The sequence below is a fragment of the Capra hircus genome, chromosome 2, assembly GCF_001704415.2.
Source record: "Capra hircus breed San Clemente chromosome 2, ASM170441v1, whole genome shotgun sequence".
In the NCBI taxonomy this organism is placed as follows: domain Eukaryota; kingdom Metazoa; phylum Chordata; class Mammalia; order Artiodactyla; family Bovidae; genus Capra; species Capra hircus.
The window spans coordinates 99,410,183-99,435,841 of record NC_030809.1 but is presented as its reverse complement, the minus strand read 5'-3'; the positions used below and the strand labels follow the sequence as shown (position 1 = coordinate 99,435,841).

General features: G+C 37.5%; 1 protein-coding gene across 14 annotated transcripts in view; it reads left to right on the top strand.

Moving 5' to 3' along the window:
• The window catches only part of BAZ2B (bromodomain adjacent to zinc finger domain 2B), a 329,956-nt gene that overhangs the window by 28,976 nt on the left and 275,321 nt on the right, over positions 1 to 25,659 (top strand). The window lies entirely within an intron of this gene.

Below are 25,659 nucleotides of genomic sequence, written 5' to 3'. Positions count from 1 at the left end.
AATTTGTTTTCTAATGCACATTTAAGATATTAGAAATTCTGTTTGTTTTCTGAGAAATCTGGTTTAAAGACAGTGAAAGGCCTAGAAATAGATGGTGTTGCTACTGTACAATATTATGAATGTACTAAATGCCACTGAAATGTACATTTAAAAATTGTTACAGTGGTAAATAATATGTTATGTATATAATTACCACCAAAGAAAAGATAATGAAAGGCACAGGTAGCTTGATAAGATGTTCTAGATAGGAGAACAACAATCTTCGTTTGCTTTTGTTAAACTCTTCCACATGTTTTCTTCTTAGGAACATTTTTATAAGAGAGATAAGATTTGGATACACAAAACGACAGATACATTTCAGATTATCTATAGATAAAGATGCAAAAATGTTTGAATGTTCACTGTGGAAAATAGTGGTAAGATAGAGTTGAAGTATAGATTTGAACATACTCTTTATTTTCTGATGTTTACAGATTAGACATCGTATGTTTTATAAATGAACTTTAAAAAAATTATGCCATTTGTTACAGGGAGATGAAGGCTTATAACTTTTCTGTTTCCCTTAGCGGTTGTACAAGTCCATTTGGTAGGAATTTGACCAAACTGCATCATATTTTTGTGCCTTATTTTGGCATATATTTATTAAGTATTTGCTAAAAGCAAGAAACTCTTAGAGTTGCAATGGGAGAAAGCAGATGAATAAGACACTTCATTATCTAATTAACTCCGTTCAGCAAACAATTTCTAAGATTTAGCAGCTTAAAACAACTTGATTTCTATGGGTCAGGAGTCTGGGATCATTTAGGTGGTTTTAGCTCAGGTCTTCTTTTGAGGTGTCTGTCCAGTCTCCTGTTGAGATGGCAGTCATCTCTAGTCTTAACTGTTCTGTAGGATCTGCTGCCAAGCTTACAGATTACTTGCAGGGCTCAGTTCCTTGTTGGCTTTGGCAGGAGGCCTCAGTTCTTTGTCACATGGTCATTTCCACAATGCTGCTTCTAATGTGGCAGTTTGCTTCCCCTAGAGTGAGTGATGAAGTTTATATCACTTCATATTAGTATTAGCAGAAGGTTTATTTTCATTCTTGAAGATAGCTGCTTTGCCTGACTTAAATAGTCATTAGAATTACTATTTACAAGAAAAAGTCTTGAAGTTCTATTTCAGATCACAAAATATATTATCATATTTAAAACCCATAAATCTAATGCTGTGAATTTTGCACTAGAAAGTGAATCCACACTTGGTTATCCTAAGTTTTATTTATTTAGTTTCTTGGCCACCCATGGTGGGAGTAGAGTCAAATTGTTAGAAAAGATAAAAGTAAAGTATAAATACTTTTCAGTGAAACCAATCAAAGGAAGAATAGTGGACTAGTAGGATCCTCCCTTTGAGTGTCTTTAAGATTGTATGAACTGGGATTTCCTTTTTCCTTTTTACATTTTAGATTTTCTTAAAGTTAAATTACTGCATATGCCATTTAATACCTGACTCTCCCCACTTATCTGTTACCTTAAATTATTTGCTCTGCTTCCTAATTTTACCTTTGTTACCATAGTAACAGAAGTGGACTAGGGAACTTCCAAGACAACCAGCAACTGAAATTAATGAGCATTCTGACTCATCGCCTGTGGTTGTCGTGTCCCATCACTGTTCCTATTTTAATAGAAATAAGCAGGCAACACAAGGCCTGTTGACTCAGAGTGGGGAAAAAATCAGAAACTTAACTCTCATTTGCTTCAGATTTATTTGCTAGAAAGAGCTTTTCTGATAACTTGGAAAAGAGCTCTTCATTCTTGTAAAAATGTTAGACACTTACCACTCCACACAGTTATACATTAAAATGCTTATAATATGCTTTTCATAGATATTAAAATAATAGATATCTAGGGAATGAGTTTTGATATTTGATGTTGGCCTACCATGATCAATTTTTTTTTTACACATTATTTAAGTGAACCTTGAAAAACAGATATAGATCTTAAGCTCTGAGAAGAAGGAATTAAAAATATTGTTAAATTTAATCAGACTGTTATTTGTTTATCATTTTAATAAGTAAATATTTTGAAATAGTTAAATTTTAGGAACTTCCCTGGTGGTCCAGTGATTAGTTAGGACTCCATGCTTTCACTTCTGGAGGTGGGTTCAATTCCTGTTCAGGGAACTAGGATCCCACAAGCCACAAGGTGTAGCCAAAAAAAAAAAAAAAGTTAAAATGTTATGTTTTAAGGCTAATTAGCTGCCTGGAGAATCCCATGGATGGAGGAGCCTGGTGGCCTGCAGTCCATGGGGTCGCTAGGAGTAAGACACGACTGAGCGACTTCTCGTTCACTTTTCACTTCATGCATTGGAGAAGGAAATGGCAACCCACTCCCGTGTTCCTGCCTGGAGAATCCCAGGGACAGGGGAGCCTGGTGGGCTGCCCTCTATGGGGCCGCACAGAGTCGGACACGACTGAGCGACTTTCACTTTTCACTTTCATGCTTTGGAGAAGGAAATGGCATCCCACTCCAGAGTTCTTGCCGGGAGAATCCCAGGGATGGGGGAGCCTGGTGGGCTCGGTCATGCAGAGTCGGACACGACTGAAGTGACTTAGCAGCAGCAGCAGCAGCAGCAGCAGTTTTTAAAAAGTGTTTCTTTGCATTTTTTGTTTTCCTCATGAAATATATAGATACATTTGGTAATGTCCATATTGGGAATAGATTAATTACTAGAGATTTCTAGAAGTTTTTTTCCTTCATTTTTTCCCCCTGGCTTTTTTCTTTTTTTGGCAATTAACAAATTGTATACCTTTTAGCATTTTTGCATTAGAAACCTAAATTAAAGTTTCCTTCCTCTGGTGATTAACTTTAAAAATTTTAATTCTTATATTAAATTATTCTCAAAGAAGCGGTATTTTTGTTTGGTTTTGAAGAACTTCCACCTCATTATCCTTTGAGTAGGTAATTAACAAAACAGTGGTTCCTAGGTTGGGCAGTGTTCCTAGGACCTTTGTGGATATCAGAATCTGTGGATGCCTTCTGTAAAATTGCATAGTATTTTCATACAGCCCATGCATGTCCTTCTGTATACTTTCAATCATTTCTAGATTACTTATAATACCTAATGCTATGGAAATAGTTGTAAATATGACATAACTGCTATGTAAATAGTTGCTAGATTTGGGGCAAATTCAAATTTTTCATTTTGGAACTCTGGAATTTTTTTCCCAAAGGTTTTTTGATCCTTAGTTGATGAATCTGTGAATATGGGACCTGTGGATGTGGAAGCTGTGGATACTGAGGTTCAACTGTAGTTGTTTCTTGCTGGGTGACCTTTGTTTGGGTATTGTCTTTAAATCTGGTTTGCTGTAATTCTTCTTAGACTACATGATTTTTAGGCTCCTGTCTTCTGTATTAATAGTCTTACTCAGAAATATTTTTGATTGTGCTTCCCTATCAGTAAAAATGTTTTGCAGCATAAATCATCCATATATGTAAATTTATGTTAATGAGTCAAAAGTTAATATGATATACAATATACTAAATAAAGTAAATGAAAATAAAAGGAGATAAAGATGATATGAATAGGCTCTTGAAATATTTTGATAATGATGACTTTATATTATTAACCAGTTTCTCAAAGTACATTGAACATTTAGGGGGATAGTTGTTAACAATAGTCAGTGTCTATATTTTAAATAATGTATTGTTAAACTTATAGTTAGTTATGACTGAGATCATCCTAGTTTTTTCCTCATAATGTGGCTGATAACTTGGAACAGGGGCATCAGCTTTGGCATTTTTATGTTGTTTCTTATGCTTTTCTTACTAGTATTATATTCTTAGTCCGTTTAGCCTGCTATAACAGAAAACCATAGACTAGGTGGCTTATAAAAAACAGAAATTTGTTTCTCACAGTTCTGGAAGCTGTGAGATTGCGGTGCTGGCGGATTCTAAGCTCTGATCCCTGGTTCCATAGACCGTGGCCATCTTTGTTTTGTTGTGGCCTCCTGTTGTGGAGGGAGCAAGGGAGCTCTCTGGGGTTTCTTTTCATATAGGCCCTAATCCTATTCATAAAGGCTCTGCCTCATGTTCTAGTGGTACCTAGTATGGGGTCACTGCCCAAGTCACATAGTAGCTGATACTATGGTTCAGGTTTTTGAGAAAAGAAAAAGCTTTATTGTGATGTCGGCTGGCAAAGAGACAGGAGCAGGCAGGGCTCAACTCAAATCTATCTCCTACATCTGGGGGTTTGCTCAAGCTTTTATGAGTTAACTGGTAGTGTTGGTATGTGGATCTTTCATGTGGGGGCTTTGGAACCTGGCTATTATGATAAAGGGGGTTTGACATCAGATCTTCCTGGATAACGGACCCTTTGCTTCTGAACTGGTTCTGGTGTTCAGGTTCCGGTCATGTCCCAGTCCTTTGGTTTCATAGTTCCCGGTGAATTTGAGATCAAATTTTCTCCTCTTCACATGCTTCAGCTGTGTGATTGATGGTTCTTTACTTTCTTAAAAAGCAGCTCAGTATGTTTTTAGAAACAGGATAGGGTCAGTTTGGGCTGGTAACTAATTATCTCCCAGAGGCCCTCCCTCTAAATACCATCACATTGTGGGTTAGAATTTCGGCATAAATTTGGAGAGGGTGGAACACAAACATTTAGACCATGGCTATTTAATCCATCAATTTTTTTAAAGGGATCTTTTTACGCCCCTCTTATTTTGTGACAGTTGGTTTAAAATACAGTCATGTTGCCGTATCTGGTGGGGATTGTTTCCAGGACCTCCATCAGTTCCAAAATCCATAGGTGCTCAAGTCCCTTAGTTAGCCCTCTGTATCCACAGATTGAACCAACCATGGATCGTACATGCACCTGTGGGCTGGAGGGTATGGAGGGCCCACTGTAGATGATATAATTTGTAAAATCTGGTTTACCGTTGTGATGTGGTGACCAAATGATTAAGGATAACATTGTGAACTCCTCTACCGTGTACAACTCAGTCTTCCCACAGAATAGCTTGGATAACATATGTGATGCATAACATTCAACCCCACGGGGGTGTCTCTAGTCTCAATTCGTATATTAAATATTAGTGTTAGTATTTAGCAAATTTTTCTTATTTTTCCTTAATAAATTATACTTTTGGGGGGAAGATCTAATTGGCTTTTTTAGGCAGTTCATGAATTGGGCAGCATCCCATTAGCAACCAGAAGGGCACTCCAAGGGGTTGTACAAAATGAACGGTTTTTATAAGAAGAAGGGTGGGGCAAGGAAGCAACTAACATGAGAAAAGAAAGAATGTTTTTAGGCCAGGACATCTTTTTGAGGTCAAAGGAAGACAGGGATTTTTTATGGTGCAGATTGCTTCTTTTTCTTCTGAGGAGGGTGTTAGATGGAGAAGGCTCATGTGACAGATTACCTCATTGGTGCAGACTAGAACATTATGAACTGGTTAAGATTGTATTTCTGGGGAAGTGTATAACTTCCAATGTCAGGTCTTAAGTCTAGGTTTGGTATTACGGGCTTTAGCACAAGCGATGCCATTTTGGGCCTGTGGTTTTCTCTTTTAATAATTCCCTCCCCTTTGATCAGACTCTCAGCTTAATAGAGAGATTTGAGTAAAAATTAATGTATTAGTGTCACTCTCAGTGAATTTGCAGCTTTGTTGATCCTTGGTGTGGCATGAAGTTTTTGGTTAATCTCCATGACATCTATGGATCACATTTCCAGGTTATGGATTTTAAGTTGGTCGTTCTCTTGGTTGCTTTTCTGACGTTCCAACCTTAGGGATATCATTTGCTTGGCAGTTAGCTGCTTCAAAACACATTTAAAGTTTTTGAGAAACTACAACATCAGGGAGATTATTATGATTTTACTGTAAGCAGGATAGTTGCCACTGTATGGAGTGTACTTCGGAGCCCTGATTCCCAAGACCCAAACCAATCAAAGAAAGACCTCCTTGAAGAGTCACCCTTTTAAGTCAAGTGGCTTACTCAGTGGTCTTATGTAGTTGTGTTTTAACTTGCCCAGAATTATCAGTCCTGATACAACAGGTGGTGTTGGCCGTAGCACACATGCCTTTCTTGCTTAGCTAGAAGGTAATCAAGGGCTATTATATTATCAAGAACAACTTTGGCCAGAGAGTGTTAGGATCTTTTCTGGGCAGCTAATGCTTTATCAGCAGCAAATTCTGTAGTACTTTCAAGAGCTAAGGAGAGATTTCTGATTATATTCTCATTCATATTTACTCCTAACCAGGGAAATATACCCCTGCCAAAGGAAGCAAACCCTGTATCATGAAAATCCTCCTGGTAGGTTGTTGGTTTTTTTTTCTTTCCTTTTTAGAACAGTTAGGGACATAGTTAAATAACCTGAGAAGCATTCCCCAGCTGAGCACCAGCCATCTAAGCATTCAAAAGCCCAAGTAGGAGAATAATCACAGACAAATATAAATTCTATCAGAGCATAATTGTCTGTTCAAATCAGAAGGAAGTTAGATTTTCTTCTAGCCTGAAATAAAAAGTTATTCTAAATTCCAGAGATCTGCTTCCCTTAGCAGTAGCCTGGGAGATACAGATGAAGATGTTATCTTTCAGGCCAATGTCAGCATAAAGGAAAGAAAGAAAAATTGAAAAGATTTCATGTTTAGCCAAAGTAGGGAGTCTTGATCAGGCATCTTGGGCAGAAGCAGTCTACATTGATATCAACAACTTCTCTTTGTCAGTTTAATTTGTAGGTCTCCATTGTTTGTTTAGGATCAGGTATCAGGTAGGCCCTTTTTCAGCTGTGTACCCAAGGCTCAATACCTTCTAATTTTATAGCAATATCAGTGGTTAGGAGCAGTTGGTGTTTGGGACCCCAAGGTTGACTTTATTCTTAGTGATTCCAAATCAGAGGTGTGGGAGAAAATGGGAAATGTTTGGTAAGTCTAGCCAAATGTTGAGGAAACTAGAATTCAGATATAGTCCAGTCTGTACACACACACACACACACACACACACACACACACACACACGTGTATATATAAAACAAAAGCTCAAAGACATTAAGAGGACTATAATCTAAAGTCTACAAAGGTGCAAAGATAATTTTTCTCTCTACAGTCACTCCCACTTTTCCCTAGATATAATCATTCCCCAGAGATAATACAAATTGCAAATAAGTACAGCAAGAATAATGATTGACCATATAAGTTCATTTTAAAAATTACTTTGCCTGGAGCCTTATAAGCAAGATACCAAGTTGATTTTTCCAAGCAGTTCTTTGAAGCTGTCTGGTCACATCTGAGTCTATGCACATCTCTCTCAAATTATATTCCAGTTAAAACCTTGGTGCTGCTGCTAAGTCGCTTCAGTCATGTCTGACTCTGTGCAACCCCATAGACAGCAGCCCACCAGGCTCCCCTGTCCTTGGGATTCTCCAGGCAAGAAAACTGTAGTGGGTTGTCATTTCCTTCTCCAGTGCATGAAAGTGAAAGTGAAGTCGCTCAGTCGTGTCTGACTCTTCGTGACCCCATGGGCTGCAGCCTACCAGGCTCCTCCAACCGTGGGATTTTCCAGGCAAGAGTACTGGAGTGGGGTGCCATTGCCTTCTCCTTGGTAGATAGCCAGTATTTTCCCCTAGATTGGACTCTCTATGATTTTTCCTGCATTTAAATGAATTGTTTAGTCTTTTTGCTTATGTATATCTCCTTAAGTTAGAGAGGCTAAATATTAAATCTGTACCTCATATTTGATTTAATATTAATCTGTTTATATTACATGTATTTTAAATTTTAAATATGCGTAGCAACTGTTTTCAATGAAGTAGATTTATTTGCAAACAAAGTTGAATGAAGTCATAAAATTAAGCAGGCGTTATCATCTCAGAGGAGAATCATTTATCTAGGGGGCACTTATAAGTATGTAGGATGCTTTAATTTCACAATGACTGAAGGAGAACTATTGACATTGTTAACCATCTGTAAGGTTTGGAGCAGCCTCACTCCAATCAATTGTCCCATCTAAGATAATAGCAGTAACTGTGAAACACAGAGCTAAAGTCATATTTTAGAGTTACTGTGTTTTAAGAAAACTCACAGTTAATTCATAGATTAGTTGCTGTGCTGCTGCTGCTGCTGCTAAGTCACTTCAGTCGTGTCTGACTCTGTGCGACCACATAGATGGCAGCCCACCAGGCTCCTCTGTCCCTGGGATTCTCCAGGCAAGAATACTGGAGTGGGTTGCCATTTCCTTCTCCAATGCATGCATGCATGCTAAGTCGCTTCAATCGTGTCCGACTCTGTGCGACTCCATGGACAGCAACCTACCAGGCTCCTCTGTCCACAGGATTCTCCAGGCAAGAGTACTAGAGGGGGTTGCCATTTCCTTCTCCAGATTAGTTGTTCAGTTGTGTCCAACTCTTTGTGACTCCATAGACAGTAGCCCATCAGGCTCCTGTGTCCATGGGATTTTCCAGACACGAATACTGGAGTGGGTTGCCATTCCCTTCTCCAGGGGATCTTTTTGACCCAGGGATCGAACCCAGGTCTCCTACATTGCAGGCAGATTCTTTAATATCTGAGCCACCAAGAAAGCCCAGTAGGAGGAAAGAGTTATATAAATAATTACAATGAAGTATGATAAGTACATCAGAACACTTAGATTTCTTGTAAAGAGGTAGCTGTGAGAGGGATAAGGGTTTAGGGAGAAAGTCATCATTTTGTTAAACTCTTTGAGGGAAAGGACTGCCCGTGTTTTTTCATCTAAAAGTTATATATTTACAACAGATAGCACTGGACCTTAAACTTGGTAGTATAACCATAGTTAATAAATATTAGTGATTAAACAAGTTGATATCCTAGCATTTATTTGCGTGGGTGTACCATCTGAGCAAATTTCTTTTAAGTTCTCTTTTTTAAGTCTTTATTGAATTTGCTATAATAATATTGCTTCTGTTTTAGTTTTTTTTTTTTTTTTTGGTCTGGAAGACATGTGAGATCTTAACTCCCCAACCATGGGTCAAATCTGTACCCCCTGCACTGGAAGGCGAAGTCTTAACCATTGGACTTCTGGGGAAATCCCCTGATCAAATTTTGAAGAATTAATTGATGTATGTCCAGGTAGAAAAAGAGAGAAGGCACAGACAGTCTTAAAAGAACTCAGGCATTGTAGGAAGTGTCAGCAAATAATGTTGGAAGATGATGCTTAAATAAAGCATTGAAGAAGCTTGCAAGTATTTAGAAAGGGGGAAAATATGATTAGATTTAGTTAGATGTAGGTTTCAAAAAGGTATCTCTCTTAGCACTGTGGAAGATTTAGAGGGAGAAGAGAGAGACATTTTCATTTCTTAGACATGAACTTAACACATGTAAGACCTTGTAGGATTGAAATATTACCTGGAAAGTTGTTATATTTTAATTTATATTACTTAGAGTTTATAGTGGGGCTTCCCAGGTGGCTAGTGGTAAAGAATCCACCTGCCAATGTGAGAGATGCAAGAGACATGGGTTCAATCTCTGGGTTGGGAAGATACCCTGGAGTAGGAAATGGCAACCTGCTTCAGTGTTCTTGCCTGAAAAATTCCATGTGCAGAGGAACCTAGTGACTGCAGTCCATGGGGTTGCAAAGAGTTGGATAGGACTGACCTACTAAGCATGCATGCACAGTTATATTATTCTAGTCTATATTTTGTATTGAATAATTTTAATTTTTAATGCATTTTTGGTTATTCTTTAAAACTGACTAAATGTTTTAATGTTCAAAATAATTCACTTATGCCAGTGGTTTTTGGATATAGACAGGGAGAATAATTAGTGATTTTGCTTATTTTTTTTTTTTAAGTAAGATATTTATACGCCTAAAGTTACTAAACTGGTTCAACTAAAGATTAGTTACATTTTAAGGTAGTTTGACAATAAGCTTAATAATAATTCTCAAGAAAAAGCTGAGCTGTATATAAAATTAGATTATTTGATTACTTCTACTCAGCAGATTTGTGTAAAGCCTGGCACCTTCCACACAAAAACCCAAACAAAGTCACAAAATGAAAGCAGGTATTTTTCAGAGTCAAGTAATAACTTTTACTTTTGAGATCCTCTACATCCTCAAATCCTGTTTTGCTATGCTTAATGTAACTTCTGATCATAATATAATTACCACAAACTCTAGATCCTCAATAACTTATTAGTTAAATGTAGTAGAACTTTCTTAATATGATTTTTAATGTTAAAGTTGGAACTGTGAAATAAATATCTGTATTACTGTAAAAGCAATAATTACATATTTGCCATGCAAAATTATTTATTAATACATTTAAATTCTGACTATTAAATCTGCTTTCCTCATACTTAAAAAAGTTTCTTAATGAGAAATGTAAAGGTTACTTTTGTTAAAATGTGGGATAAGTGGGATGTAAAGAAGAAAGCCATTTATTTAGGTCAGTAAGACTTTAGGTAAGCATTCAGGCAAGAAGCAGGTACAGCTGACAAGCCTTCTCATAAGAAGAGAGAGCTGGAAAACTTCAAAGCCATCTGGCTGGTGCCATTTAACCCAGGGACAAAGTCCTAGCCTTTAATGACAGCATCACCATATTCCAGCCATAAAACTAATACATGGGAAGTGTCTGGATTCGTTAGGTGATTCTGAGTATCAGAAGAAAGATAGACTCTTATTAAAAGAAGAGGGAAAGTATCTTAACTGGTTTATTTAGAATATTTAAATATGGATAATTAAATTTCACTGTTAATGGGGTTCTCAAGGCAAGAATGCTGAAGTGGTTGGCTGTTCCCTTCTCCAGTGGGCCATGTTTTGTGCTGCACTCAATATGCCAGCAAATTTGGAAAACTCAGCAGATTGGAAAAGGTCAGTTTTCATTCCATTCCCAAAGAAAGGCAATGCCAGAGAATGCTCAAACTACCACACAATTGCCCTGTCGCACATGCTAGCAAGATAATGCTCAAAATCCTTCAAGCTAGGCTTCAACAGTACGTGAACAGAAAACTCCCAGATATACAAGCTGTATTTAGAAAAGGCAGAGGAACCAGAGATCAAATTGCCAACATCCACTGGGTCATAGAAAAAGCAAGAGAATCTAGAAAACATGTGCTTCATTGACTACATGAAAACCTTTGACTGTGTGGATCACAACAAACTGGAAATTTCTTCAAAAGTTGGGAATACCAGACCACCATTCCTGCCTCCTGAGAAATCTGTATGCAGATCAAGAAGCAACACTAGAACCAGACATGGAACAACGGACTGGTTCCAAGTTGGGAAGGGAGTACATCAGGGCTGTATATTGTCATCTTGTTTATTTAAGTTATATGCAGAGTACATCATGTGAAATGCTAGGCTGAGTGAAGCACAAGCTGGAATAAAGATTGCCGGGAGAAATGTCAGTTACCTCAGATATGCAGATGACACCACACTTATGGTAGAAAGGGAAGAGGAACTGAAGAGCTTCTTGATGAAAGTGAAAGAGGAGAGTGAGAAAGCTGGCTTGAAACTCAGCATTCAAAAATCTAAGCTCATGGTATCCAGTCCCATCACTTCATGGCAAATAGGTGGGGGAACAATGGAAACAGTGACAGGCTTTGTGTTTTGGGGCTCCAAAATCACTGCAGATGGTGACTGCAGCCATGAAATTAAAAGATGCTTGCTCCTTGGAAAAAAAGCTATGACAAACCTAGACAGCATATTAAAAGCAGAGACATTACTTTGCCAACAAAGGTCTGTCTAGTCAAAGCTATGGTTTTTCCAGTAGTCATGTTTGGATGTGAGAGTTGGACTGTAAAGAAAGCTGAGTGCCAAAGACTGGATGCTTTTGAACTGTAGTGTTGAGAGTCCCTTGGACCTGCAAGGAGATCAAATTAGTCAATCCTAAAGTAAATCAGTCCTGAATTGATGCTTTTGAACTGTGGTGTTGGAGAAGACTCTTGCAAGTCCCTTGGACTGCAAGGAGATCCAACCAGTCCAACCTAAAGGAGATCAGTCCTGGGTGTTCATTGGAAGGACTGATTTGGAAACTGAAGTTCCAATGCTTTGGCCACCTGATGCGAAGAACTGACTGTCTTTTCTAATGGAAAAGACTATGAAGCTAGGAAAGATTGAATGCCTGAGGAGAAGGGGATGACAGAGGATGAGATGGTTGGATGACATCACTGACGCAATGGACATGAGTTTAAGCAAGCTCCAGGAGTTGGTGATGGACAGGGGAAGCCCAGCGTGCTGCAGTCCTTGGGGTCACAAAGAGTCTGACATGACTGACTGACCATACTCTACGTTATATCCCATGAGGTTTGTATATGATTCTCTTCATCTGTTTAAGCACCCCCTCCCCCCCACCCCCTGCCTCATCTGTTGCCTCTGGCAACCACCAATGTGTTCTCTGTATCTATAAGTTTGGTGGTTTTTATTGTGTATATGTTATTTTTTCTTTTTTAAAATTCCATATAGAAGTGAGATCATATGGCATTAATCTTTGTCTGCCATATTTTAGTTAGCATAATTCCCTCAAGGTACATACGCATCACAGATGGCAGAATTTCCTTCTTTTTTATTGCTGAATAATCTTATCTACCTATATATTTTAATTTTTTTTTCTTTAACCATTGTTAGACAGTTGACACAGGTTGTTTCTATGTCTTGGCTGTTGTAAATATTGCTACAGTGAACATAGGGGTGCATATATGTGGTCCAGTTAGTATTTTCATTTTCTTTGGATAAATACCCAGACGTGGAATTGTTGGGGCATATAGTGGTTCTGATTTTAACTTTTAAAAAGTTAATTAATTAATTTGGTCACACCAGGTCTTTGTTGTGGCATCCGGGATCTTTGCTTGTGGCGTGTGGAATCTAATTCCCTTGTCAAGGATAGAACCCAGGCCCTCTGCATTGGGAGCCTGGAGTCTTAACAATTGGATCACCAGTTGTTTTTTTTTTTAATACTCTTTTTTATTTAATACTTTTTTTAATACTCTTTTTTATTATGGTTTATCACAGGACACTGAATATAGTTCTCTATGCTATACAGTAGGACCTTGTTGTCTTAACTTCTCTTTCTGATAGTTCACTTTTAGTGTATAGAAACACAACAGAATTTTGCATATTGATTTTGTATCCTGAAGCTTTACTGAATCTTGTTTTTCAATTGTGACTGGTTTATTTTTGGTAGAATCTTTATGGTTTTCTGTATATAATATGTCACCTGTAAGTAGAGACAGTTTTACTCCTTCCTTTTTTATTTAGATGTCTTTTTTTTTTTTTTCTGTTTCTTATCTAACAGCTCTGGCTAGAGCTTCCAATACTAACTACAAACTGCTTTAAAAAAATAAAGTCTAAAAAACAAATCAACCTATATGGAAATCCTTGCAATAACCTGTAAGACCCTGCACGATCATCTGGGTTTGATTTCTGGCTTGGGAAGATCCCCCAGAAAAGAAAATGGCAGTTCACTCCAGTATTCTTGCCTGGAGAATCCCATGGACAGAGGAGCCTGGCAGGCTACAGTCCACGGGGTCACAAGAGCCGGACACGACTTAGCGACCAGACCACCACTGATCATCCATACAGCCCCTTAGCTTTTTCTCATCATGTGACATGACTGCGCGACTATACTTTCTTTCTTTCAGATAACCTTATGGCTTGTTCTTATTTCTTTCAACCACTGCTTGAAAGGGTTGGTGACTCCTTTCTTTAATACCCTAACCAAAATTGGAAACCCTTCACCTTTCACTTACTCTTTATTCCTTTTTATGCTCTGTTTTTTCTCATGGCACTTACACCCTTCAAATATTTTTATTATAGTTTTTCTGCAGAAGAAGGCAAAAATTATTTTTGTTTTGGTTCACTAGCAAATAGTATCTAGACAGCAATTGGCACCTGGTAGGCACTGAGTACATTTTTCGTGAAATAAATGAATCTCGTGTTGTTATAATTGATTTACTTGTCTCTCTTTCACTTGACTATAAGCTTGATAGGCAAGTGCTGCAACTTCTCAGTCTGTTTCTTCAGGGTTTAGCACACATGGTTGCATATATTTGTTTGATTTATAAAAAAAAATGCTTCTCGTTTTACAGAAGTATAATCATAACAAAGTAACACTGGAAAATTTTCGCTTATGTTTACAAGTATGTTTTTAGTTGCTATGGATACTTTATAATTGTACCTATCATTTTGTTGAGTAAACTTTCAAAATTCTTATGAAACTATGTAGAAATTAATAAAATCAATAGCAGCAAAAAATTCTCTAGGGCTGATCTTTAGTCCTCAACTGTTTATTATTATCAGAATTTAAGTTTTTTGCAATTTGTATTTATTACAGGTAAGGTTTCAATTAATAGTTTAGGAAGGCTTTAATTCAGTAACTTGGAAATATAACATGTTATAAAAAAATGCATGAAAATTCGCATTTATAAAATAGCCAGTATATTTCTGTTGTGAAAAGATTCACTTTTAAGTAGTGGGAACTGCCCTAGTGCATTTATATTTTTTCTTGGCTACTTGTTTTTATTACAGATATACTTTCATTTGGAAAAACTCAAATCCATCAGTTTATAAAGTAAATGTATCCCCTTTGGCCCTGCCAATTGCCATTTCCAAAATCACTCTTAAAAATGTTTACTGTGTATCTTTTCAGACCTTTTTATTTGCATATGACGAGGTGCTTCCCCGGAGAAGGCAATGGCACCCCACTCCAGTACTCTTGCCTGGAAAATCCCATGGGTGAAGGAGCCTGGTTGGCTGCAGTCCATGGGGTCGCTAAGAGTTGGACACCACTGAGCGACTTCACTTTCACTTGTCACTTTCATGCATTGGAGAAGGAAATGGCAACCCACTCCAGTGTTCTTGCCTGGAGAATCCCAGGGACAGGGGAGTCTGGTGGGCTGCTGTCTATGGGGTCTCACAGAGTCAGACACGACTGAAGCGACTTAGCAGCAGCAGCAGCAGGTGCTTCCCAGGTGACTCAGTGGTAAAGAATCTACTTTCCAGTGCAGGGGACCTAAGAGAGGTCTGTTTGATCCCTGGGTCAGGAAGATCCCCTGAAAGAGTAAATGGCAACTCGCTCCAGTATTCTTGCCTGGAAAATTCCATGGACAGAGGAGCCTGGTGGACTACAGTCCATTGGGTCACAGAGAGTGGGACATGACTGAGCATGAATGCACATATATAAATAAATGTATATATATGGTTGGCCGTCCATATACATGGGTTCCACATCCATGGATTCAACCAGCCTTGGACTGAAAATATTTAGGAAAAAGAAATTCCAAAAAGTACCAGAAAGCAGAACTTGAATTTGTTGAACTGGCAACTATTTACATAGCATTCACATTGTATTTACTACTATTTACATAGCATTTACTTTGTGTTAGGTATTATAAATAATCTGGAGATGATTTAAAGTATACTGGAGGATGTACATAGATTAGCAAATACTGTGCCACTTTATATCAAGGACTTGAGCCTTTTCAGATTTTGGTATCCTTGTGGGTCCTGGAATCAGTTCCCTGTAAATACAGAAGGACAAGTAAGCGTAGGTAAAAAATAAAAAAAAAGCTAGTTAATGTCTAAGTTATCCTGTAATTTATCCCTTTGAACTTGTGTCACAGAGATCTAAAATGTCAATGAATGAAGTGTCTTCTTTGTAAAATTGCACAGTGATGTTTAATTTTTAATAATTTTTTGACAGTTTATCTCTAATTATAATTAACAGTAGGTTATACAAATTTAAATATTTTCTGCTGTAGAGTGTATTATGAATCTCCAGAGAGGGTAAATTATGTTCAGAATTTCCTGACCAATATTTTCATGAGGCCTGTAATTCTTTCAAAGCACATGTCATTTTACTGATTCTCTATTAAAAGTATTTGTAGCTGTGCTCATTCTTCTTATGTTACTTGTAAGGAAATTGAGACTGAGGTAGTAGGAAATTGAAACCATACCCTTTGTTTCTTAATTCTTGTCCCATGTTGCTCCTGTTGCTTTGAATTTAATCTTCATTTAGTACTTTTTCCTGAATTCAAATAGAAAAGTTAGAGACTTGAATTTTTTATAAGGAAAATATATTTTGTATGTTGATACTATGATAAGGTAACATTGGTATGTCTTTAGGTTTTTCTTTATGTCAGTATGCTATGTCTTGGTAGGCAGTTAGTTGCAAGGTGAGGAAAAGTTAGGATTCAATCAAGTTTCTCTTTGAAGTGTACAGGCTTCCCTGGTAGCTCAGCTGGTAAAGAATCTGCCTTCAATGCAGGAAACCCCAGTTTAATTCCTGGGTTGGAAAATCCACTGGAGAAGGGATAGGCTACCCACTCCAGTGTTCTTGGGCTTCCCTGGTGACTCAGCTGGTAAAAAATCTGCCTGCAATGTGTGAGACCTGGGTTTGATCCCTGGGTTGGGAAGATCCTCTGGAGAAGGGAAAGAGGCTACCCACTCCAGTATTCTGGCCTGGACAATTCCATGGACTGTATAGTCCCTGGGATTGCAAAGAGACACAACTGAGCAACTTTCACTAATGCAGTTTACTGCAGAAAAGAAAATATTTAACTTTGTGTAACCCACTCTTTTTCATTATAGAGACAAAAGGAATTATGAAAAATACAGCTTTCCTTAAATCACTTAAGTCCTCTGATATAAATGAACTACTAGTTCCTTTCTCCAGCAGATGTTGGCAATTTGATCTCTGGTTCCTCTGCCTTTTCTAAAACCAGCTTGAACATCAGGAAGTTCATGGTTCATGTATTGCTGAAGCCTGGCTTAGAGAATTTTGAGCATGACTTTAGCAGCGTGTGAGATGAGTGCAATTGTGCGGTAGTTTGAGCATTCTTTGGCATTGCCTTTCTTTGGGATTGGAATGAAAACTGACCTTTTCCAGTCCTGTGGCCACTGGTGAGTTTTCCAAATTTGCTGGCATATTGAGTGCAGCACTTTCACAGCATCAGCTTTTGAAGTGAAGTGAAGTCTCTCAGTCGTGTCCGACTCTTTGCAACCCCATGGACTGTAGCCTACCAGGCTCCTCTGTCCATGGGATTTTCCAGGCAATAGTCCTAGAGTGCATTGCCATTTCCTTCTCCAGGGGATCTTCCAGACTCAGGGGTCGAACCCAGGTCTCCTGCATTGTAGACAGACGCTTAACCGTCTGAGCCACCTTGAAATAGCTCAACTGGAATTCCATCACCTCCACTAGATTTGTTCGTAGTGATGCTTTCTAAGGCCCACTTGACTTCACATTCCAGGGTGTCTGGCTCTAGATGAGTGATCACACCATCGTGATTATCTGGGTCATGAAGATCTTTTTTGTGCAGTTCTTCCGTGTATTCTTGCCACGTCTTCTTAATATCTTCTGCTTCTGTTAGGTCCATACCATTTCTATCCTTTATCGAGCCCATCTTTGCATGAAATGTTCCCTTGGTATCTCTAATTTTCTTGAAGAGATCTCTAGTCTTTCCCATTCTGTTGTTTTCCTCTATTTCTTTGCATTGGTTGCTGAAGAAGGCTTTCTTATCTCTTCTTGCTATTCTTTGGAACTCTGCATTCAGATGCTTATATCTTTCCTTTTATCCTTTGTTTTTCGCCTCTCTTCTTTTCACATTTATTGACTATGCCAGAGCCTTTGACTGTGTGGATCACAATAAACTGTGGAAAATTCTGAAAGAGATGGGATACCAGACCACCTGACCTGCCTCTTGAGAAATCTGTATGCAGGTCAGGAAGCAACAGTTTGAACTGGACATGTAACAACAAACTAGTGTCAAATAGGAAAAGGAGTACGTCAAGGCTGTCTATTGTTGCCCTGCTTATTTAACTTCTATGCAGAGTACATCATGAGAAACGCTGGACTGGAAGAAACACAAGCTGGAATCAAGATTGCCAGGAGAAATACACTAACCTCAGATATGCAGATGACACCACGCTTATGGCAGAAAGTGAAGAGGAACTAAAAAGCCTCTTGATGAAAGTGAAAGAGGAGAGTGAAAAAGTTGGCTTAAAGCTCAACATTCAGAAAATGAAGATCATGGCATCTGGTCCCATCACTTCATGGGTGATATATGGGGAAACAGTGGAAACAGTGTCAGACTTTATTTTTCTGGGCTCCAAAATCACTGCAGATGGTGACTGCAGCCATGAAATGAAAAGACGCGTACCCCTTGGAAGAAAAGTTATGACCAACCTAGATAGCATATTCAAAAGCAGAGACATTACTTTGCCGACTAAGGTCCATCTAGTCAAGGCTATGGTTTTCCCAGTGGTCATGTATGGATGTGAGAGTTGGGCTGTGAAGAAGGCTGAGTGCCGAAGAATTGATGTTTTTGAACTGTGTTGTTTGAGAAGACTCTTGAGAGTCCCTTGCACTGCAAGGAGATCCAGCCAATCCATTCTAAAGGAGATCAGTCCTGGGATTTCTTTGGAAGGACTGATGCTAAAGCTGAAACTCCAGTACTTTGGCCACCTCATGAGAAGAGTTGACTCATTGGAAAAAACTCTGATGCTGGGAGGGATTGGGGGTAGGAGGAGAAGGGGATGACCGAGGATGAGATGGCTGTATGGCATCACGGACTTGATGGACCTGAGTCTGAGTGAACTCCCGGAGTTGGTGATGGACAGGGAGGCCTGGGATGCTGCGATTCATGGGGTCGCAAAGAGTTGGACTCGACTGAGCGACTGAACTGAACTGAGTTCCTTTCTCATGTTGAATAATTCTTTCAATTACTTTAAGTTACTTTGAAAGTAGTATGAAGTTTGGATGTATCTAGTAAATTTCTTAGCTACTTCTTTTGCCTTAGTCTTGATCATTCAAGTTACCAGTTCTAATTATTGTATGTATAGGAAGAGTCTAGTCAGTCTTGGTTAATTCTAGGTATGTTTTAAAATAGAAATAATGTTGAATCTTGTCACCTTAATCAGTCATAGTATGGCCTTTCCCTGAACTAAATTCCCTCCCTTTTTCTGGTTAACCCAGAAATATATTCTTGGTTAAGCCAATCTCTTTATCAGGAAATAGCAGTTTCTTTTTTTTTCACTGTTAAAGATGTTTCTGTGAGAACTCTCTGTGTCTGATTATTTCCTTAAGATGAAGTAGAATTATTGGATCAAAGAGTGTATACAGTAAATTTTATATATTTTGGCAGATTTCCTTACAGAAAAGTTATTCCAATTTCTGTTTTCATTAACTGTGTGAGAGTATGCATTTTCCCACCCTTTTAATTCTTACCAGTGCGATAAGGAAAAAATTATATATTATTTAGATTAATGTTTATTAGAACATTAGATGTAAAGCATCATCAATTTTCTTTGGTATTTATGTTTTCTCTACAATTACCTGCCTGTATTTTTTTGTCCACTATTCTTTTAGGTGGATGTCCTATTTTATTTATTCATGAAAATAAAAATTTTACCACGTATGTTGCAAATATATTTCTCACAGTTTGTTGTTTACAAACTGTTGTTTAACTTGGTATAAATAACTATCAATTTAATTGTATATATTGTTCTTGTATGAGATTTTCATTTTGTAAGGACTAAGATCTTTTTTTCCCTGTATATTTTATAGCTTTGATATTAAAATATAAGCTGACTTGCTATAGCTAAGAGAACAAAACTACCAAGTAAGAGAAACCTTTATTTATTTTACATACAATAGGCCAGAGGGGAGTGGTTGAGGAATGGCTTTTTTATCCCTACCACATAAATTCTATATGCGAGTCCAAAGTGACTGTACTATTTGTTGCTTTGCTTTCTCCCAGCATCACAAAGGGAGAAAGCAGTGGATAGTAAGCCTATTTTAAGAATATAACTTGGAAGTTGCACAAAGCACTTTGTTCATATCAGCTTGTCCAGAACTTAGTTGCAGGTACAAGAGAGCTTTGGAAGATGAAACTGACAACTGACCGTGAAGTGTCCAGGTAAAATGTGCGTTTTCGTGTAGTGTTGGGGAATAGAGTTCTGTCACTTGGCTAAAAAGGAGAGATGGATATAGAGGGGATAAAAAGTAGTCTGTGACACAGGTACCATGCTTACTTAGCTGGAGGTTATTATTTGTGCTAAAGTGATTCTGCTGATGTTTTTAAATGTTTCCTTTTTAGTCCTATTTAGAAATCTGGAGTTGTGTGTTATGGATTCAATTTAATTTTTCTCTTAAATTTCTGGTCAGTTGTCCCAATACTATTTATGGGACATTTATCCTTTCTTTTCACTAATTTGAAATACCACTTTAAAAATATATACTATTTTTTTCACAGGGTTGTTTTTGTATTCTTTGTTTTTTTCCAACTTATTTCTTCCCTAGTACCTCACTTTTAATTGCCAGTTTTTAAAGTTTTGGTATTTCTTAAGGTTAACCTCTCATCCTTGCTCATTTATTTCAGAATTCTGTTAATGATATTTTTCGTGTATACTGTGACTGTTTTTGTCAAGTTCCAGAAAATAACCCTTTGCGTTTTGATTGGGATTAGATGAAATTTACAAATTTTAATTCATTATGTTGTTTTATTTCATTTTATAATTTATAGAGACAGAATTTTTCATTATTTTCCTGAGAATAGAGAGTAGTCATTCATTCTTGTTTCCTGACATACATCTTTTTCATTTATCTTTCATATACTGTGTTTATTTCATGCCTTTTAATGACAGAATTTTTGTTCATCTCCCTTTTTCTCAGGACAGATTTATACAGACCTATTATGTACTTAAGAATATGCAGGTAAATTCTTGATTTCCTTCCCTGTTTATCTTGATACTGTCTTATATCCAGAAGGGTTTAATAATATAGCTTTATTCAGTCATTTAGTTCCTCATTCTGTAGCCTAAGAGGGTTAAGGAGGACCTTTGACTTTGTTGATTTTTCCTTTGAAACCATTACTTTAACATCTAGCCTCATACCTTTGAAAAAATGCCCGATGAGGCCCCAGTTCTGTTTTCATTTCCACTTTAGAGTGCCCATTTGGTAAGAAGATAGTTTGAAATTTTAACCTGCTATCTTAGAGCTCTCTACCTGGTCAGACTTTACCCATCCATGCTCCCATCCCTATCAAGTGCAGCCTCTATCGTTATTATTCTAGAGCTCTGAAAAAACTCCAGGGAGATTGGTATCTGCCTCTCCTATAGTATCCTCCTTATATATTGCCAACTTGACAAATTCTCCCTCTAACCACACCCAATAATCAGAACAAGCCTTAACTACTCTTTGGAATCTAGGTCAGAGGTAAACTGTGAGGACTGGCTCTATTCATTCTCTTTCAGGTGTGCTTCTGCAATAATGAGTGCTTTTGATCAATGGCAAAAGTAAGCATATCCCAATGTGGACAGGCCTTTTACTGTGAGTGACTCTCTTCTGTCTTCATTTCCTGTTCATAACTAATTTGATCCTTTATTTTCTTGGTTCTGGTTATAAATACAGTGATTCAGGTTGAAACCTTCTCAGTGAAGAGCTTATCTTGAGAGTCAGAACTGAAACACTATTATTCACTCTTTGCTTTCCTGTTGGTTCTTCCATACTTGCTCAAAAGAAAAAGCTTTTAAAATCACTATCTGAGTCTGTTTTTATATTCTCTCTCTATTTTTTATTCTGTTTTTATAGTGTGGTAGAAATTTTGGAAATAGTACACGTTTGCTTATTGCAAAGCATCACAAAGTGAAGTGCCAGGGTGCCTATGGTTCTATAAGGTATCTAGCACATATTATATAAGATAATCTCGATGGCTTATATCTAGTAAGATAGTCACCCTATCCTGTTTTTGGTTCTGCATAACCATTTTCTTTTTATATTTCCCTTCATTTGCTCCTGTCACGTGATCAAGAGAAGTACTTCCAGTTGTTTAGGTTTGGAGCACACTGGTGTGTAAGTCCTCTGTGGTCTGCTCTCTTAGAGCTTCACTTCACTGTCTGTATAATTTTGGTAAATCATTTAATCTCTCTCTTCACTTCAGTTTCCTTTCCTGCAGTGATACTTGCTTAAGAAATATGAAAATATGTATAAATTATTTTCATAAGTTGTAAAATTTCATTCCAATAGACAAGATTAGAGCAAGGACACCAAAAAACAATTCCAGGAGATAGTTTTGGAGTTCTGTCAGGAGACTGTCTACTACTTACATCTTTTCTATAGTTAAACCAGAGCATTAAACCCTTCCATGAATATAAAGTTTCACTAACCTTTTTGTAATGTATATTCTTTATAGAGCTTATCTAGTGATGATGTAAGGCAAAAACCAAGAATAATATATAATGTGAGAAAGCAACAGTGTCCAGTCCTCTGTGTATGATATCAACACAAATACTTTAATATTGTCAAAATGAGTTTTGTCTGAATGTGTGACTTCTAATTTACTAAGGCTCAGATTGATAGAAAGTTAACATAAAAATGGATAGGGGAAAAGCACTCTAATCTACTTTGCTCATGTGTTCATGATTTGTGTTAACCATCTTAAGCCATGCTTCCTTTTCATCATTATAAACTGAGATTCAATGAATAATAATAAGATAAAACTTATAATTGAAAGGAAAAGTAAGATTAAAATATAATGAAAGAAGAAACAAAAAGCCTTCTGAAAAATTAAAACAATGAAGCAGCAAAAAAGGAAATAAACCAAAAGTAAGATAAAATATTTTAAATGGACAGAATAAAAATAAATTGCATATAAAGTCTCATAAGTATTAGACACAGAAGTTGATATTTTATTCATTCTGCTATTACTGAATTGTAGTTGCCAATCACCACTATGGCTGAGTCAACAGAAAACTGATTTGACCCATGAAATGTTAGTCAGCAAGAACAGAATCCAGTGATACAAAAACTTTCTCAACATTTGTAACACTATAAACAAATGTCAGTTCAGTTCAGTCACTGAGTCATGTCCAACTCTTTGCGACCCCATACACAAGCATAGCTAGAGGTAATTGCCCATAAGTACTGAATCTTAAATTACTGACCAAGGTACAGAATTCCCTTATGCAAATGACCCCATTATATTTGCCCAGTTTCATGAAAGTCATGGATCTGACATTGTTCACAATAAGGTATGATAAATTGACCGTGCTTTTAAATTACATTTAGTTTTAAAAATTACTTTTCTAAGAGCTGTGGTGGTGGTTTAGTTGCTAAGTCATGTCCAACTCTTGCTACCCCAAGGAATGTAGACTTGTGATCCCAGACTCCTCTGTCCATAGGATTTCCCAGGCAAGAATACTGGAGTGGGTTGCCATTTCCTTCTCCAGGGGATCTTCCTGACCCAGGAATTGAACCTAGGTCTCCTGCACTGCAGACAGATTCTTTACTGATTGAGCTATGAGGGAATCCTATATGTTAAAATTTCTTGTATTCTTTAGTATTTTGAATTAGAGTTCATATGTAGCTTCTACCTGAGCAAATTTTTGACTCTTATATAGTTTCAGACTGCAGAAAAATTGCAAGAATAAGAATTCTGGAGAACACCCCACATAGCCTTGATCCTTTTCCTAAATTCACCTACTTTTTTTGTTGTTGTTCTGAATCATTTGAGTGGTGACCCTTTAACCCTAATGCTTCAGTGTTTAATCCTTAAGAATAAGGATAAAGTTATAATCTCCAGTGCATATTTCTGTTTTATGGAGGGAATATTGTCCTTAGTATTTTTTTTCCTCCATTCTACACAGAATCCATTCTAGGATCAAGCTTTGCAATTGATTGTCATTTCTCTTTGATTTCTTTTAAGCTGTAGGTTCTCTACAGTTTCTTTAACCCTGATATATTTGAAGAAAATACTACCCCCACCACCCCCCGCCCCACCACTTTCTTTTCAGTTGAGTGCTACTGATTTAGGATTGGCTTATTTCTCCTCATGGTTAGATTCAAGTTACACATTCCAGGTCAGAACACTACAGAATACTTGCATTGTTAGTGACCACCTTTATGTTCCGTTCATTGCAGTTAACTCATTGGACTTCTTTTCTGCTTTGCCCTAGTTGTACTGCACGCAATCAGGATGTCATGTAAGTGTGCTCTTAAAAGAACACATGGCGTTATAGGGATGGATATTGATAATAGTTGCACAACAGTGTGAATATATTTAATGCCATTGAACTGTACACTTAAAAATGGTAAATTTTATTTTATTTTGACACAGTAAAAAAGAGGAAAAAAGAATATATGGTAGATGTATCTTTTATATTTTTTGTGAAGCCAATCAACAACTAGTTGCCTAGAATATAGTCCTATGCATATAATACATCCTTAAAAAATACTTAGTGTAGATATTTGATAGTTACTAGCATCATGATTTAAATTAGTAGATACGGTACAGGAACAAATTTTATTCCATATGTTACTTGCTTTTCTTGTGATGGTATACTGTTTTGTTTACTGTATACAGATGTTATACTGATTTTTACCAACTGTCTTGCCCTTTGCAATTTGAAATTTTAGTTTTCAGCATTAAGATGTTTTTGGTATTCCTGTGTCAGGACAAAAAGCAAAAAAATAATAAAAGTTATTAGTTTAATACATTGCTATGCTTTATAAAGAAGTTATCCAGCTCTTAATGTCCCTCTCTGATCAAATGTATATGAAATATGCTAACCTCAAATCATTAGTTATGTACCTTGTAGCTTAACTTATAATAGTTATATAGAAGTTTTTCTATTAAGATTGCTCCTATATTGTGGTATTAACAGTTAGTAGAAGCAGCCACATAGTCTTGAAATATAAGAAATCTAAACTAGATTATTACTATTATTATTGAATCAAAATTAGCTTATGAAGTGTGAATTCCCACATAAATATTTAAAAATTATTTTAAAGAACTTCTGTTGTTTACCTTTAAGGAAGTTGTAGATCCAAAGGATTCGCCCAGTGCCTGTGAGAGATGACAGAAGTAGGATTAAGAGTACAGCACCTAAGGGTCGATATCACTCCAAATAATTTCCTGAATCTTTTTAAATTATTTATTTTATTATTTGACTGTGGTGGGTCTTCGTTGCTGCATGCAGGCTTTCTCTATTCGCAGTGAGTGGGGGGCTATTCTCTAGTTGTGGTGCACAGGCTTCTCATTGCAGTGGCTTCTCTTGTTACGGAGCACGGGCTCCAGGCATGCAAGTGAGTAGTTGCAGCATGGAGGCTCAGTAGTTGTGGCTCGCAGGCATAGTAGTTTTGTGGCATGTAGTCCCACAGAGTTGGACACGACTGAAGCGACTTAGCAGCAGCAGCAGCAGCAGCACCAGTATCCTCCCGGACCAGGGATTGAACCTGTGTCCTCTGCATTGCAGGGTGAGCTTTCAACCACTGGACCACCAGAGAAGCCCTAATTTCCTGAATCTTAAGCTAGAAGAGGCATAAATATGTCCCATAATGGTTGCTTTCGTTCTGTCATCTGTTGCAGAGATTTTGAGACTGTGTCTGTTCAAGGGCTGGATGCATTTCATTTATTGAACATCTATTATGGATTATTCATTGGGAAAACAAAGATGCACAAAAGATGCACATTCTCTGCCCTCAAAGTGTAGGGAAAGAATCATTAACAAATACCACATGAAAGATCAGGCTTCCCGGGGGGTGCTAGTTGTCCACCTGCCAATGCAGGAAACAGAAGAAACACAGGTTTGACCCCCGGGTTGGGAAGATCCCCTGAGGTAGGAAACATCAACCTACTCTTGCCTAGAGAATGCCATGGACAGAGGAGCCTGGCAGGTTACAGTCTGTAGAGTTGCAAAGAGTCAAACAGGACTGAAACAA